The following is an 18,235-nucleotide window of genomic DNA, read 5'->3' as shown; positions in this document are numbered from 1 at the left end:
CGTGCGCAGATAAATAATACAATTACGTGCGCACGTAACACGTAATGTAATTTTTATTACGTGCGCAAGTAATAGATATTACGTGAACACGAAGTAACTAATACGTGCGCACGTTTTAGCATGACAAAAACATCCATGCCCCCTCTGTGATACCTTCACTACATGTATATACATTCCTCGGGTTTTTTAAAAATCATTACTGTTATTCTAAAAAAGAAAGAGAAAAAACACAACACCTGTATATGTGCCTTCATTTCAAAAGCGTATTCATTAACAGTGCAGAGAGCCTAGCTAGTCCGGGCCCACTTCGATGAATGGATTCATCAGGAATGAAATGTCGAAATTGATTTATATAAGTTGAAGAACTTGCTTCGCAAGCTCAATAAGGACACCGCAGATTTGCGGATCGCAGGATCGCGAGTGCGATCCCCGGGCGAGGCTTTTCTTCTCCGTGACGATTTGATAGGGGGTATTGTGACTATAATCATTCGTCCTCCATCTCATAATCATGTGGAGAAGTTGACAACTACTTGCGGAGAACAGGTTTTTACTGGTACGGAATCCAGGAACTCTGATTAAGCTAATTGTCCGTTAAGGTTGAAAAACGGCGTTAAAACGCAAAACAAAACAAATCACAATCAAGCTGCAATAAATTATTAAAAACAATAATAAGATGACGCGTCTTTCGATATTTTAGATATTTTTAAACACAAATATAGCTTAGCTATTGTGTTTAAAAAATGGTTATATAGGGATTTTATCTTTTATTCATAAAATAAAATATTTTACACCGGAAATGATATGTCAGTGACATTAATTGACTCAACGTACATTTATTTATGAAACTTCGTACGGCGATGAAACGGAATATTTTTAAACTGATGAAACAATTCTGAGTTGTTGACAATTCTGAGTTGTTGACTTACTATTTTTCATACAGCATAAAAAAAGAGGTATAAAAACACATGTTTATAACTTTATCACAGACATACGGTAAAAGAATAATTGACTAATTATAGAAATAACGCGGTTAAATAGTTTAAAATATTTTAACTTGCGGCTAAAAATATAAAATCTAAATATGGTTTGCAACTCACCATCAAAGAATGATACTTTCTGTCGTTTTTGACAGAAAAAAAAAGTTTAACAGGATTTGTTGGGAATCGATCTCGCATACTACTGACACTAGGCATCGTCGTGCGTACCGATTGCGTCACTGAGACTTATATACAAACTACGTCATAATTTTTACATAAAAGAACTATCTACATGTGTCTACTAGTTGCGGTCTGCGTGAGTTATCTTTCTTGTCTCTATAACATTTATGTAAACAATAACAATTTTCTTTTTAAACAACTTTAATTACACGTTATTCTTTCTTTTAAAATGCCGCTTAAACAAAATCAACTTGAATATAATCCCGAAATACAATTCAAGTATCTATCTAAACATGTAACTGATCATTAAAATGTCTAGATCTACTTTCAGTTTCACTTTTGCATTAAACTCGTCTCTAAACATTTAATTTTCTTATAAAAACAACTCTTGGTTATCAGTTTCATGATAAGAACAAAACTCCCGCGTATCTGTTTGATGCTCGGTTGCTTAGAGATGAGCGCGTTATCCTGTTTTCTTCAAAGAAAAGTGAGGCTAAAAATTGCGAAAAAAGTGGAAATTCAATATGAGCCGGACCGAGTGTCAAGCTGATTTTTTCTGAAAATGTATATTTTAGTAACCTTATTTCCTCAGCAAAGCTTCAGCTTGACACCAGCTCCGGCTCACAATGAAATTCGAGCATGTAATGTGTAAATCGTGTGTAAAAAACGGTAAAAGTCACGGACCTCGAGTATTTTAAAGGTCTGAGTCGTACAAATAACTTGGTTTTGAAGTTTTTAAAAGTCATAGTTTTAACGATTATGATCTTCTTTTTTGTTTTAGACAGTTAAAATTTCAATTATGGAGTTTTCATATTCTAATTATTTAGGGGGCCATTTCGCATATCTTATCTTATCCCGTCCTTTGTCAAAATGTTTAATAAAATACTGTAAATGCAGTAAAATATTCCATTTTGAAAAATTAATCACTTCTTGGGTTTGTTTACATCACTGACCAATCAGAACGCACAGGCGCTACCAGATATACACTTACCTCATTCCCAGTAAGTTCCCTGTACTTTTTTTTGAATTGGTGGTCTCTGACCCCATGCTATATTCTACGTTATCCGGATAAAAGACGTTACGCCATTACTTCAGGTATACTAAACTTGCAGAACTACCTTAAATGAATTAAAGTGATTTGCTCACTGTTGAAGGGCATGAAACCAGTGACGTCATTTTGAGTAATATCCTTGCTGCAGGAACACCAATGTTTAATTTGGTTTTCGGTGCTTCAAAGTTGGCATTATTTCTTTTATGTCTAATTACCGTCGTGTATTGTTAAGCCAGTTACTAACGTGTACACATTAAAACCATTGGGTATTTACGCTTAGCCTGCTCAAGGTACTAATAAACTTTGATAATGTGGCAGTTGACCTCAATACAATCGACACTGTTTTCCAATACAGGTAAATCCAATATTTGCTTTACAATGGATCTATGATGGATTATCTTTGAACACCCCTAGACTTATTGGACTTAACTGCCACATTAATAAAAGCTTATTAGTACACATGTATACGTTAACAACCATTGTGTATAAACACGTTAAAACTATATTAATAGTTTTGTAATATACCTCCGCCCGATAAAATTGAAAATATTTCACACTCCTAACACTACACAGATATTTGTGTTCATAAAACAAACCTAGAGTGCCAAATATAACCTTTTTATTTCCAGGCGGTCTTCATCTACTAGTTAGGTTTAGTTTAGTTTAATAATATGTTCAAACCACGAAACGTACCTAAATTTTTATACGGAGACATATTATATTCAGTTCAACACTCAAGAATGAGAAATAGGTGCAGCGACATAAACTTTAACCTTTTTACAAACTATCTAAGAGATGACACTATTCGCGCATGTGGAAATGGAATAGAAGATACAACATATTTGTATCTGGGATTTGAAAGAAGAACGCGTCGGTGATTTACGGATGCTATAATCAAGTTCATTCCATAGATTAAGTGATGATGGAAAGATGGATTTAGAGTAAATTTCAGTATGTCTAGATAGCGCTACGAAGTCGGTATTATTTCTCAAGTTATATGGAGCCGAATCTTTAACAGAATTGGGAAAAAGTTCACTCAGGTATTCTGGCAAAAGACCATGCTTATATTTGTAAATCAGATTCAGTTTTTTGAATTTTTCTACGATCTGACAAGAACCAACATATTTTTTTTGGTGTTAGACGTTCGATTGATACGGAACATTTTAGGCCGGTCACTATTTTAGCAGCTGTCCAGCGAGATTTTTTATACCCAGTACAACTGTCCCAAACAATTGATGCGTATTCAATAAGAGGTCTTAAATAAGCTATATAAATTTGATTAAGTGTAGCCGCTACTTAACCTGCGGTCGAAAAAAGTGTTCGTTTTAAGACTAATACAGTCACAGGATGTATGTATTAAATGTTTCATTGTATATTTGCATCAAAATATTAGACAAACAACAGTTATATACATGTATATAGAGGATATTTGTTTGTTTAAGTGTAAGATCGAAATATATTTTACCAAACACTATAATGCAATATTTTCACGAGTGGCGTAGTCACGAGCGAAAATGTAAATTATGGTGTTAACGAGTGCTGCACTTTCCATTACCTCTCATGAACATCCTCTGTCAAACAGAATTTGCTATTATTCTGCTTAGTTGCATTCTATTATATATATGCTTCCAAAGGATCTTCTTACAGATTTTATTAGACAAGTTCGGCAATTGTCATTAGTTCGACATTAAGAGAGTAACAGGAGAAAAAAAGATGCAATAACCGTGCAAGATTAACTCGTTTATGATTCTGAGCATTTATAACGGAGTTGGTTTAACTGTTAGTTCCTGCTTATAGTGATTTGTAAACTTTGCTATTCCTATTTGTATTGTTCGTTTGGGAGGGGATTAGCTGTGTACATATTCAAGACCTTACATACTAATATGTTCAATTACATATGTGTACATACTTTTGCAATTAAGAAATATCTGCGACATTCAAAAATTCACTCATGGTAAACTGCTGATAAAAAGAAGTGTTCTTAGTTTAAGTGTAAGACTCTAGATAAAAAGTAAATACATTAATACATTATTGTACAAACAGCCACACGACTCTCGTGGGGCATTCATCAAGCCGATTCTGCATTACTTGCTATGTTGCTTTGTTGTGCTATATGTCTCAAAATGATCGTCTTCAAGATATATGCGGAGTTTGCTTTTGTTATTCACGTGAACGTGAAGTAATTGTTAGGTTAAAGCACAATTTCAATTTTCTCATGCACTGGGCCACGTTATGTATATAATCACTTTTCCTTCTTGAAACAAGAGCTGTCATAATTGCTGACAAATGCTCCCGAAGTAGGCCCAAGAATGCCACAGTTGTATGCGCAAAAACATCACATATCATTTTGTGACCTTGACCTTGACTTAAGATGCTTTGGTAATAAGCGTGACACATCTTCTCAGTATGGTTAACATTTGTGTCAAATTATTTTCGAATCCCTTGATAAATGGCAGAGTTATGGACCGGACAAGAAACACCTTTGACTTCTAAGTGTGATTTTGACCTTGGAACTAGGGGTCTGGGTCTTGCTCATGACACGTCGTCTCATTATGAGGATCATTTATGCCAAGCAATTTCAAAATCCCTTCATGAAGGTGGGCCAGTGGTCAAGTGGTAACACGCTTGACTGTCAATCCAGAGGTCCGGGGTTCGAATCCCGGTCCAGGCACTGGAAATTCTGAGATGCTCTTGAGTGTCTCTCACCTAACTAGAGGCCTGTACTGCTTCTTCCCAGGAAAGACGGCCTCGCGTGTATCCGTGCTATACACTGGGCACGTTAAAGAATGCAAAGAACTAGGCTAATAAGTTAGGCGGACACGTCTGTATCTAAAAGGTTCTCTCTGTCTGTTCTGGGGGGCTTTATCTCACTCTGTCCCTCTGGTCAGATCGCTCTGTGTCTGTACTAGTAGAGGATGAATTTCGCGCTCTGTGTGGCTGCGTTTGCTATATGTAAAGCGCCTTTGAACGTGTTTATCATGAAAAGGGCGCTATATAAATCTGGTATAATAATAATAATAATGAATGACAGAGTTATGGACCGGACACGAAACATACCCTATTAACCTTTGTGTGTGACCTTGACCTTGGAGCTAGGGGTCTGGGTCTTGCGCATGACACGTCGACTCATTATGGTAAACATTTAAGCAAAGTTGTTTCAAAATCCCTTCATGGATGGCAGAGTTATGGACCGGACATGAAACAGACCATGTTAACCTTTGACCTCTAAGTGTGACCTTGACCTTGGAGCTAGGGTTCTGGGTCTTGCGCATGACACGTCGTCTCATTATGGTGAACATGTATGCAAAGTTATTTCAAAATCCCTTTATGAATGGAAGAGTTACAGCTCGGACAAGAATTTACCGGACGCAAGCACGGACGGACGGACGGACGGACAGTGCGATTTTAATATGCCCACCTTCGGGGGCATAAAAAAAGAACGAATATTTTCTTTGAAGACTCAAGTTCTCATTGAAATTTCTTCTTCATGTCATCAAGGCCCTTGCTCACAAAATATCTCTGGTACTAGTAAGTAAAAGATGTGAGGGAAATTGAATGCAATTGTAATACAGCATTATACACCGGCCAATTAAACAAAATTAATGTGAATCAACAATTTAAGATAGTCTAAGAGAAAGGAAATGTGACACTTTATATATACACGAAATTTCGGTCAAGATATTATCCAAATATTGAGTAGAAACAGGTCTCAACGTTTTCGGACAATGCCGTGTATTAGGAACATGTCCTAAAGTTTTTGGACAATGGTTTTAAAAAGGAAAATGTCTTACAATTTTCGGACAATGACGTATATAAGAAACATGTCTTAAAGTTTTTGGACAATAATGTCTGTGTTAACAGTCGTCCAAAAAACAAAATGAATGGTGATCTCGCTTGAAGCCTATATAATCAATGTTTTCCCGAAATGCAGAAATTTAATTTTATTTAGTCGTTTTACAATTTCACTATTTATAATACTTTTGCACAACATTAGTTGTGGGATGTAGGGGCGGACAGACGGAAGGACATGTGAGAGAATTGGAGCAGATGATGTGTCCCCTGAGACAAAACATCAGTTTCATGCTAAACTTTGAATTTAGTGGGATTCACAATACTTTCAAAGTTTGCATTAAATTTTATCTTATCAAATTTCTTTTTACAATCTTAAATAACCTATCTGTACCGATTAATCAAGATAACAACTGGGGAAGAACACTCTTAGGCATTAATACCGTCCTAAATGTCATAAACACTGATGTCGTAAATAAGGCCGTCTAGTCATTGCAATTAGATAGACAATGAATCCTGTATGAAACGACCTTGCAAGGAATAATTAATCTAAATAGACACTATTATTGCGTCTCAGTTGACATTTTTACAGTACCAATGCTATGATGACAGATTGACTGGACAGCTTCCTGCTTTATGAGCGACTGCTTTCTTTGATTGTGAGCTTTCCTTTTAGAAAGTTGTCCAGTTTTGTTTTCAACGTTATTGTAAAAAGATTATTTTTATATACTTTGCATGTTTTTTTCTGAACTAAGTCATACCGGTAAAGTGTAGGTCTTTATTGAAATGGTTGAAGGGTATTAAGTAACACCGATCGGTTGTAGTCATGGCTGAAAGGATGGAAGACCCGTTTAGTCTCAATGATATAGTTCATGTCCTGCTTGAAAGTCGTGGAAGACCCTACGGTCACAGGGATACAGTTCAAGGTGTTTGATAGTCATGCTTGCATGACTCACGTTCAGAGATGAGCCATCAGTGAAGTTGATGGAGGAAAAAATGAGAACATACTGCATCGGAATGTTTCTGTGGGAAATAAGAACAGATAAGCATTAGTTACGTTTTTCTTTTGTTTAGCAAGCGTGAAATATATTCATAATATCGCAGAACAAAATCATATTTAAAAGCGCCCGTTTTCTTATTTATTACCATATTCTGACTTCAGATAATTTACTGTTTAGTGCTTTTCAAGATAAAACCTTTTGACTGCGTTTACAGTACTGTATTTTACGTTTTGACTATATGTGGTTCATTCGGTATGCATGTCAAGTTTCAAGAAACTGTTCTTCGGCCGTGCAAAAGATGTATACAGGAGATCATACCATTCACGTAAAATATACTAACATTCAAATGCTTTTCGTTCGTTTTTTTTTGGCGGGACTGACATAGCTTTAACATCATAAACTCCATAATGTTATATAGGATGGCAACGAATATTCGTTAATTGCACGAATATTCGAATACTGTTTCACTAGATCTAGAAAAATAAATAAAAGCCAAATGAAAGAAACAGAATGTTCGTTTATCAAATTTGTAGTGTCCGCTATCACTTGCTTGATATTTGTTTTGATATGATCTGATATCAAAATTTAGCTCCTCCCCACATTAACGTACTACTTTTTGGCTGAAGCTGCTTATATCATTGAATAATAGGAACAATTTAATCAAATAAGTTCTTGCAAATTAAGTGAACATTATATCACAGAAAATGTAATTTTTTGTTATAGGTTTAATCAGATATGTTTTCCAATACCAATTCCTTTGAAACAGTAACAAATATATGCTTGTATCTATACAATTTATTTATTTATTTATTTGGGTTTACGGCGCACCAACACAGTATAAGTTATATGGCGCCAAACAGGACTACAAATTTTGGTTTCACATCTCATTTACATCGAAATAAAAACATGAGGTATGGAATCAAAATTTGCATACCTGCTGGAATCACAGAGTTACAGCAAAACCAAGTGTTAAGACCCTATTAGTCGCCTTTTACGATCATGCAAGGGTAAGGCAGTGGTTCCAATTCTTTTCATACACAGATCGTCCCAGAACCACATGGGCGTTATATCTACATGAATATCTACATAAAAATCATCTATCGTCTGCAAAAAACAAATAAAGAAGACAATAAAATACAGATTAAAGAAAAATTCTTATTGATTAAGTAAAACAAGCTTGTGAGACAGTGACTTCAATCTACATCGGGATGACCAGCTAGATATTCCACTACACAATACAACAGAAATTGATGTTAAAGATTTTGAAGAAGAATTTGTGATTGAACCTGCTATTTTTGATGAATCATTTGAAGCTCGTGATGGCAACAACATTGTAACTTTAATGACCGATTCACAAGTTTCTGAATAATATGCCACTAACACAATGAGTGTATGAGAAACATAAAAAAGAAATTTTCACTACTGTCCCTGATGTAGAAAGTAATGAAACTGTAGCAATTTCTGAGCAAGGAGAAATGGATACACAAGCTCTTGAGACATGTGATGACGTTAAACGTTTTGTTGATGTTAATTTAGAATATGTTAAAGAGTTTAACACTAAACAACAATAATAACAAGAGGGCCATGGTGACCCTGAATCGCTCACCTGAGTATATTGGACCACATGTTTCAAACGGCAAACTGATGCTAAAATATTAGAAAGTAGATCAGTAGGTCACATTTATGGTCACTGAAAGACAGTTTAAAGATTGATGTGCATCTAAATTTCAAGGCTGGATCTTAAACTAGAGTGGTCACAAGCAAAAGTTTATGCACGGACACACGGACGACGTAGACCTACTGACCTAGTTTTTGACCGCAGTTGACACAGTTTCGAACTTGACCTAGATATCATCAAGATGAATATTCATTCATATTTCATACAGATCCTATGAAAAATATCGCCTCTAGAAAGGTCACAAGGTTTGTCTATTATTTGACCTATGACCTAGTGTTTGATAGCACGTGACCCAGTTTCGAAATTGACCAAGATATTATCAATTTAAACATTCTGACCAATTTTCATGAAGATCCATTGAAAAATATGGCCTCTAGGGAGGTCACAAGGTTTTTCTATTTTTAGACCTACAGACCTAGTTTTTAACCGCAGTTGACCCAGTTTCAAACTTGACCTAGATATCATCAAGATAAATATTCAGACCAACTTTCATACAGATTCCATGATAAATATCGCCTCTAGGGAGGTCAAAAGGTTTTTTCTATTATTTGACCTAATGACCTAGTTTTTAATGGCACTTAATCCATTTTCGAAACTGAACTAGGTATCATCAAGTTGAACATTCTGACCAATTTATATGAAGATCCATTGAAAAGTATGACATATAGAGAGCTCACAAGGTTTCTCTATTTTTAGATCTACTGACTTAGTATTTGACCGCACATGACCCGTTTTCAAACTTGACCTAGATATCATCAAGATGAACATTCTGACCAATTTTCATGAAGATCCGTTGAAACATATGGCCTCTAGGGAGGTCACAAAGATTTTCTAATTTTAGACATACTGACCTAGTTTTGGACCGTAGTTAACCCAGTTTCGATCTTGACCTAGATATCATCAAGATAAACATTCTGACGAACTTTCATAAAGATCCCATGAAAAATGTGACCTCTAGAGTGGTCACGAGCAAAAGTTTACGCACGGACGGACGCACCCACGGACGACGGACGCAGCACGATCACAAAAGCTCACCTTGTCAATTTGTGACAGGTGAGCTAAAAACACACACACACAATGAGCATAGCTGAGGGAAACAGGAGGCGTTTTAACCAATACTTGAAACTAAAAAACGAAAGCAGGAAGATTCACGAAATTCCAGTATCTGGGCTAGATGAAATTCTTTCCATGTTCATCCTGGCTATCCGGAAGGAAGACGTCAGTACAGTACACGTCAACATTTGACAGAGTTCTCCACGAGAGTTTTTATCCGCACACAATCGGAAAAGGGTCAAGGCAAGGCTTGCCTCTTCCCAGAGAATTCATAACAGTAAGAATAACTATTTTTATAACCAATACACTAATCTTTTTTGAACAGCACGTTTGTGAAGATTTTCACTTCCACTTATCATAGAATCTGTATGTATCTCTTTGTTAATATCTAACTCCTTTGTTTTTTCAAGACAGACATTTCATGCTTTTGTTGTCAATAGAGGAGTTTGTTACTGTATTTTCCTGCACGTCGACAGTCTTTATAACTAAGGATCTTCTTTAAATAGGACCACTGCCTTCCAGGATACTGAAAAATAGTTATAAGTTTTTTATTATGATCAAACATGTTCTTTTGAAAGTAAAATGAATGCAAGTTTAGTATGTAAACTATAGAAATCTTTTCTTGAAAATATGTTAAGGTAATGGACTGGAACGTAACAGGGCACGTAATTGCCAATTGTGATTACCGGTTCATGTCCTTAAATTTTGCTCGCATCCTGGTAAAATAATTAAACCGAAATTAAATGCATGTTCTAAATGTGTCTAATGAAACTTGAATGAATCAGTGTTTTTTGGGGGTTTTTTTTAAGTCAAAACTATAAAAATAAATATTTTGTTTGCATCCATTCAGTCCAAATTCAAACGGCTTAAAAAGAAGGCAAGGGAAACAAAGAAAATGCAGCTCAGCCAATATCAGATGAGTAAATATACGTACTGTATGGCAAAGAACTGCTGGGGAGGCTGACCCAACACGCACTCATAAACACACTCTGGCTGAATTTCACCATTCACTTTGGAATGAGAGGTGTACAAGAACACTATATGCTATGGTAAGTCCTATCGAAGTTCTGAAAAGTCACATCATTTGGAGTATTGCGTTCCTATATCCTCTCACATAGCCCATCTAATGTTTGAAACATTTACCTCAAACATGTAAACTCGAAACCCAGGTATTTCTTCCGATTAATTGCAGCAGCAAGGAAAAATACATAAATTAATATTCCATAGCAGATATTCCAATTTATTGCTCAAAATCTAAAACACTAGTTAAAAGTAAGTTTATTAGCTTTTTATATTCTTGTTTGAAATGTTTATTATAATTTGATGAACAAGATTTTTCATTAAAATGTTAATAGAACGTCTACTGTAAGCGATGTGTCCTTAGATTTTGCATGATATAAAAACGAAAATCCGGCAAGGTTTTTCAACATTGTGTTATTTAAATTTGCTTCAGCTAGAGAGACATAAAAGTACGTTCTGATGCAGACGGATACGAGTTCATGGAACTCCGTGAACGGCAAACCAAAACTCGGACTGGTGAGACGCTGGAAACCAGGAAGTTACCACCACGCATTTGGGGGACAGATGACGAGCGTGACCCTATAATCACATCCAATATGTATGCATGCAGCAAGGAGGCCCCAGGATTCTGCGGTGATTGTGATCCATTTTATCAGGTATCTAGAACTCAGCTGTGAAGTCGGCAACAGATCCATGGTTCATGCGTCAGTGCATTGGCCAGAAAATGCTGGCTACCTTGATGAAGTGTGCCAAGGCCGGAAATGCCGCCTAACAAACTACTCCTGGTGCAAAAGCTTCGTGATAGTGGTGCTATGCGGACTAATATGCAAATATCAGTATGCAACAATGTGCATAGCATCTGAAATTACTCTGATATGTCCTTTGAGAACAAGAAGTGTTCAAAAATATTGTCTAACACTGGTAGCAGTAATATTAAGAATGATGTTTCATCTCCCTCTCCAATAGCTATGCCCTCCACGACAGTTCAGCAAAACATTTCTACGACACATGTTCAGCACGCCGCCCAGTCCGCAATGCATGTTCTATGGTGCAACCGCTTACATACATGCTTTCAATATGTATGGCTTACCTCCAGCTCCAAATAGTTGAAGAATATTGCTGTGAATTAGGTCGTTACTTTGTTATTTTTCTATATACAGTCGTCTGCTACGGCAACACCTCATAAACTGATGTGAATCATTCCGCAAATAAATTATAAATGTTGACTGAATTGGTATCTTTGTTATTTTGAAGAAAAAATAAGCAACTAATCGGATATTTCAATCCAAATGCTTCGATTTCTTTTTTTATCTAGTTTTCTAGTTTTTTCCGATGGATTTCTTGTAGAACTACATCCTTGTGCCGTATCTACATGCTCACGGCGTACAACTGAAATTCACGCCGGGTATAATTGTTCCAGACAGCTACATTTTGTGGGCTGTTTCAGTTACATGATAAATTGAATAATAGACTTATGTCTTTTTATATCAATGTTATCAGGCTCGACTGATATGGGCGGAAGGGATCGGTTCCGTCACCTCTTCCAGCACATATCAGCCTCGACCTGACAACACTGATATCAAAAGAGAGTAGCCTGTTATCCTCTATTTATTCAAGCCATAATTCTAAATGAACTTGTGTTTGGCGACTTTGATGCATAGCATCGAAATTCTAGTTATTCCTATTTAAGTCTTTAAAGTACGTGACCTGCAACTTTGTCGGTATCATTTATATCACAGACAATCTCATTTAAATTACATAATCTAAATTGAATTCAATTTTAACAACGCTGTACACAGCTCAGTAGACTGTACGATTGTGATTTCCATCCTGATAACACTTTAAATCAAATTGTATATTTCACCAAGCTCAGGTTTCAGACGAATTTCATGTTAAGATAAGAAAAAATAACAGGACAAAATCACTAAATTCCATTCTCTTGAAAGAATATAACTGGAACATTATTACTCGGTGATGATACGAGTGAGTGAGTTAGGTTTTACGGCGAATCGACACAAAATATTGATACGCTAAGAGGTGCTACAACGGCTAATCTATACTGAACAAGAGCTGTCTCCATAGGATGACACATGCCCCCGATGGCACTTTGAATGAATAGTTATGGCCGATGTTAGAGTTTAGGACCTTTGACCTACGGAGCTGGGTCTTGCGCGCGACACGTCGTCTTACTGTGCCACACATTCTTGCGTAGTTATTTTAAAATCCATGCATGAATGACAAAGATATGGACCGGACACGCCCATCAATGCACTATCATGAAATATGACCTTTAACGTCTAAGTGTGACCTTGACCTTTGAGCTACAGACCTGGATCTTGCGCACGACACGTCGTCTTACTGTGCCACACAGTTATGCGTAGTTACTTGAATATCCATTCATGGATGAAAAATATATGGACCGGACACGCCCATCAATGCACTATCCTTTAACGTCTAAATGTGACCTTGACCTTTGAGCTACGGACCTGGGTCTTGCGCACGACACGTCGTCTTACTGTGGTACACATTCATGCCAAGTTATTTGAAAATCCATCCATGGATAACAAAGATATGGACCGGACACGCCCATCAATGCACTATCCTTTAAGGTCTAAGTGTGACCTTGACCTTTGAGCTACTGACCTGGGTCTTGCGCGCGACACGTCGTCTTACTGTGGTACACATTCATGCCAAGTTATTTGAAAATCCATCCATCGATGACAAAGATATGGACCGACAGACTGACAGACAGACAGACAGACAGGTTCAAAAACTATATGCCTCCCTTCGGGGGCATAAAAATAGCTCAAGGATTTATGTTATATATGTGTGCCATCAAGGTCCAAAGACATGCACCAGGGTCCAGTTGACATTTTTATTGTATACGTCACTGCATGACATTTACTTAGTTTTGTGACCTTCACAGTTAATGAAATTTTGATGTCTTTTCTTTTGGTCATTATATACCGTCCGTTTCAAAATTTTACTACATAGCGATTTGTCTCATAATTTTTCCATACCTCTGAGACAATGCAGTAAATACAAAAAATCCCTAAAGATACTTGCTCTATAAATCGAATGTTTCTTTGTACCTTATTGCAGTTCTTTAACAAAACAGATTTTGGATATACTCAAACTGTTTGCTATTTGTTTTTTTTGAAAGTTACGCATCCAAACAGGCAAAATATTAAATACAATAACTCATGGGGGAAAACGGGGTGTCATGAAACTGACTTTCAGTGCGTTAATAACTGACGATTTTTATATTTTGGAGTTATGTAAAAGTAAACTATTCATGCACTTTTATGACAAGGATTTTTACCATTGTGATTTGAAAATGAAGCTTGAAAACATATCAAAAGGCAAGAAATTTAGCAAAATATATGAAACTTGTTTTATTGAACTGTATCATTCTAGCCAATCATTTAGCCATTATCTATTATAACAATAACTAAACGAGATATGATGCTGTAAACAAATACTCAGCGAGACGCATGCAAAAACTGGACGCATATATACTTTCTCCGCTGGTGATGCAATGGCACTTTGTGTCACTTATTAATGATACAAGAGATTTCATGCCCATGGCATATTTACTGATATAAATGGTTCTGTGTGCCCATTTAAGACAACTCCGAGGCAATACTTTTAGCTAAATACCATGCAAAACCGACGCATGACTGCAGCAGTTGCAACAAGACTTTAAGGTATTGGACCCGTAATAGAGTACCTCCTTTTTATAGAGTATCAATTCATACCATAAAACTACTTTGACTGCAATTTTCGGGGGGGGGGGGGGGGGGGGGGGGGGGCATAGGTTGAGGGCCCACTGGGACCAAATTTTTTTTCTCCATATTTTCCTTTTTTTCTAGTAAGTTTCTACTTCTTTTTAGACTTTATCTTCATTTTATAAGCGATTTCTTGCTGTTCAAAGTGAATTTACCTCTGAATCAGGAGGGGTAGTTGCACATCTTTAAAAATACTGAGTTACATGCGATAAAAATTCTCTGTTTTGCATTCATTCTTTAGGTTACATATTGTGGAAGAAATGCTGGAAGGTTTTACTTCTGCTCCAAGGTTATTTTTGAATGAAGTGAGCAAAATTCAAAACAGACCCACAGGATTTGACCTTAATTTTTCTGTGTTGGAGTTAGAATTCTGTCTCATTAAATCTGTTTACTTGAGGCACCCTAGAAAAAATGATATTTTCAGTTTTATTTTATGTTTTATAATTGTTTAACACTAGTTTGATGTTACTTTTATCAAAGTTAATGCTATAATGAATTCTCTGCAAACGTTTTAGATAGTGGCTATCACATTGAAATTTGTCTGTACTTGAGCTTGAGGAAATACCATAAATTATACAAAAACACGGGAAAAGTTGTTTAAAATTTGCAACACAGTGCGAAACGTGGTCAACTTTAAGATTATACAAAGCAAATACTATTTTTTAAACATTACTATTAGGGGGCCAATACCTTATTCTCGTTGTAGTGGTTTATCTAATGCTCAACAATTACGAGGCGATTACAATCTAGGTTTTATTTTTTTTTAAAACCTAAGGGGAGCGGTGATCTAGTGGATAAGGTGTCGGCCGCTCAATGCAGGGATCGTGGGTTCGAGCCCCACTGGGGTCACGACCATGACTTCTCATATGACACCAGTACTGTTTTTTTTCCAGAAAGCGGACTCGAGAGTGGTTACAATAAGCACAATCGAGCTAAAAAAATTTTTTTATAAACTAAACCTTTAACAGGAAAACAAAAATTGAAACGTTTTGAATGGAAAAAAGTTACCAGGACTGGACAGTAAAAGTCTTAGTATTCTGACTTAGTATTCTAACTTACAGTTTAATTTCACGACTAAACAACATAGTTTTAATCACATGGAGTTTTGTTTCAGTAAACATAACAACTTTCAAATCCATTTATATCCACTAGCAATATTATTTAAATGACGGTAAACCTTTGTTTTTATAACGGTCCTACGAGTTTCATACAGCATGAGCCTGAAGATGCGTTAGCAAATTTTAAGTTTTGCCTGATTCAATACGTAACTTTGGAACAAAACAAAAACTCCAAAGAGAATTTTCAACTTGAATAAAGAATGACCAGAAATATGGAACAAATAGAAAAATATTCAAACAACGTCTCCTAACCATTGCAAAGTTCCATTTTTTATATAATTTCACAGATGTGTTTCTTGGGTAATTTCCCCATGTTTAATATGTCAAAACCAGACCGCTAGGCAACGTAGTTAATTTTCCATCAGTTGATGAATAAACATTTTCCTGACTTAATTTCGGGAGTATTTTCATTGGAATATTTCAGCAACTCATTACAATGTTCAAATTATTCCGATTTGTTAAATGGATGGCAACCAGTTTCCCTATATCATTTCTCTTTGAACTTCAAATCAGGTTCTTGAAAACATTGGGTCAAAAGTTTGCAATGTACCAACAATATACATTGTATATTGATTTTCCAAATAACCTGGCCACCAGATTAATAAAAAAATCCCAAATGCCATTTCTAAGTACTTTTTGACCTTACATTTTGTAGACGTTCAGAGCAACCATATCAAAATATAACAGACATAATTAACTTTCACTTCGCAATTTTTTAATCAGTACTCATATCAGTGGTCATTCTCAAGACATGTTATTTTGTATGATGAATGCACTTACTATATATTTAAACTACATTAATCTTTCTCTTATTTTAGAATGTATAGAAATAGAAGCGTCATTAATGCGACAATTGACATTCCAGAACATCTGTAGGAAATCTATTTGAGCCGCGCCATGAGAAAACCAACATAGTGGGTATGCGACCAGCAAGGATCCAGACCAGCCTGTGCATCCGCGCAGTCTGGTCAGGATCCATGCTGTTCGCTAACGGTTTCTCTAATTGTAATAGGATTTGAAAGCGGATGCGCAGGCTGGTCTGGATCCTTGCTGGTCGCATACCCACTATGTTGGTTTTCCCATGGCACGGCTCATTTTATAAATGCCATAAGAGCAATTCATTTTCAAACCTACGGGGACCCCCTTTATATGAACTCAGATGTTATGGCGTGAGCGTTCCTTAATAAAATTACAACCTCATCAAGAGTGGAAATCAGAAAAAAATATATAATCAATCACGAAAACTAATAAGGCGAGATGTAAAACCGTGAGCTTACGTTCATACATGGAACTTTGAACACCACTGAAATGAATTTACAATTACAGCATCTAAATACAAATCTGAGAGCCTTAACATATTTTTAAAGATTATATTAGGTGTAAAAGCTAGAAAATATTGTCAACATATTATGATGCAATTCTCGAACAGGGTAATATTCTTAAAAGTCGCCCAACACGATATAAATGAAAGGTTGCAATCTTGGTTTGATTGCGCCTGCTTATGGACGGTAGTGGAAATGCGAGCTTCAGGCCACACCCTCTAATCAATGTAAACCGGGTTAAGCCGACCTCAATATTTACACGTGTTAAAAGTACCAAAATGAAATTTTAGAGACACCCGCTGCTGTATTTATATATATATAAGTTTACAAGGCCATATCAAACAATGTGGAGGTGTTCACACTTTAGAAAGCATAATGTCTTGGATAGATTAGTGGCTATTTCCTAGCCTGTTTAACTTTGTTCATTGTAAAAGTCAAGTCTTTTTGTATGTACGGAATAGAAAGTAAAGTGTCTGAAATCTCTCAAAGGAATAACCTTCACAAACTTTTAAGAAAATTAAGTTGCTAAACAGACAATGCCTCGTATATTATCGATTAAAATACTTCTATTTCTGCTCCGTAGAGATTTAGACTACATGTACTTCATATTAATAAATATAACAATTCGTCCGATAAATCACCCTCCTATCTGACACAACCCGTTAATAACGAAACAGAAAAAACGTATTTGAATTCAGTTTTACATTCTAACACAACCAGCAAATAACCTATATACATGTAGAGCAAAATCCATCTCGGGTTATTCTGCAATATCACTCGCATGCAATGACGTCATCGGATCCATTCGTTCTTATGCGAAACAATATATCACTCAGGCCTACGGCCTTCGTGATATATTCTTACGCATAAGAACTCAAAACTGGGGTTATTCTACGATAAACCACGTTTGAGAACTTATTATTTCTTAAATAACAGAATTCAGCTTAAGCCGAAGAATTTTTCAGTACCTCTCGTGAAAAGACTCAATCAAAGTTTGGACGCATTCCATGCTTCCAAAGAATCTTTTCAGATTTTATTCCTTTGATTTCATTACACAAAAAAAAAACAACTCCAATAGTTTTTAGGGGAGAGATGTCATTGGTTTCCCTCTAAATTAATCCGATAAAATTTTAAAAAACGTTTTCATTAACACAATTATTTCTCTACGTGAAGGACTACAAAATTGAGTGGCGTTAAAATTACGAATTTTGCTTAGTATCATGCGAACTCCTAATTAATTTGATGTTGCGTACATTGC

The sequence above is a fragment of the Mercenaria mercenaria genome, chromosome 1 (assembly GCF_021730395.1).
Source record: "Mercenaria mercenaria strain notata chromosome 1, MADL_Memer_1, whole genome shotgun sequence".
NCBI lineage: Eukaryota > Metazoa > Mollusca > Bivalvia > Venerida > Veneridae > Mercenaria > Mercenaria mercenaria.
The sequence above is the reverse complement of the archived record's forward strand: the minus strand, read 5'-3'. Positions refer to the sequence as shown.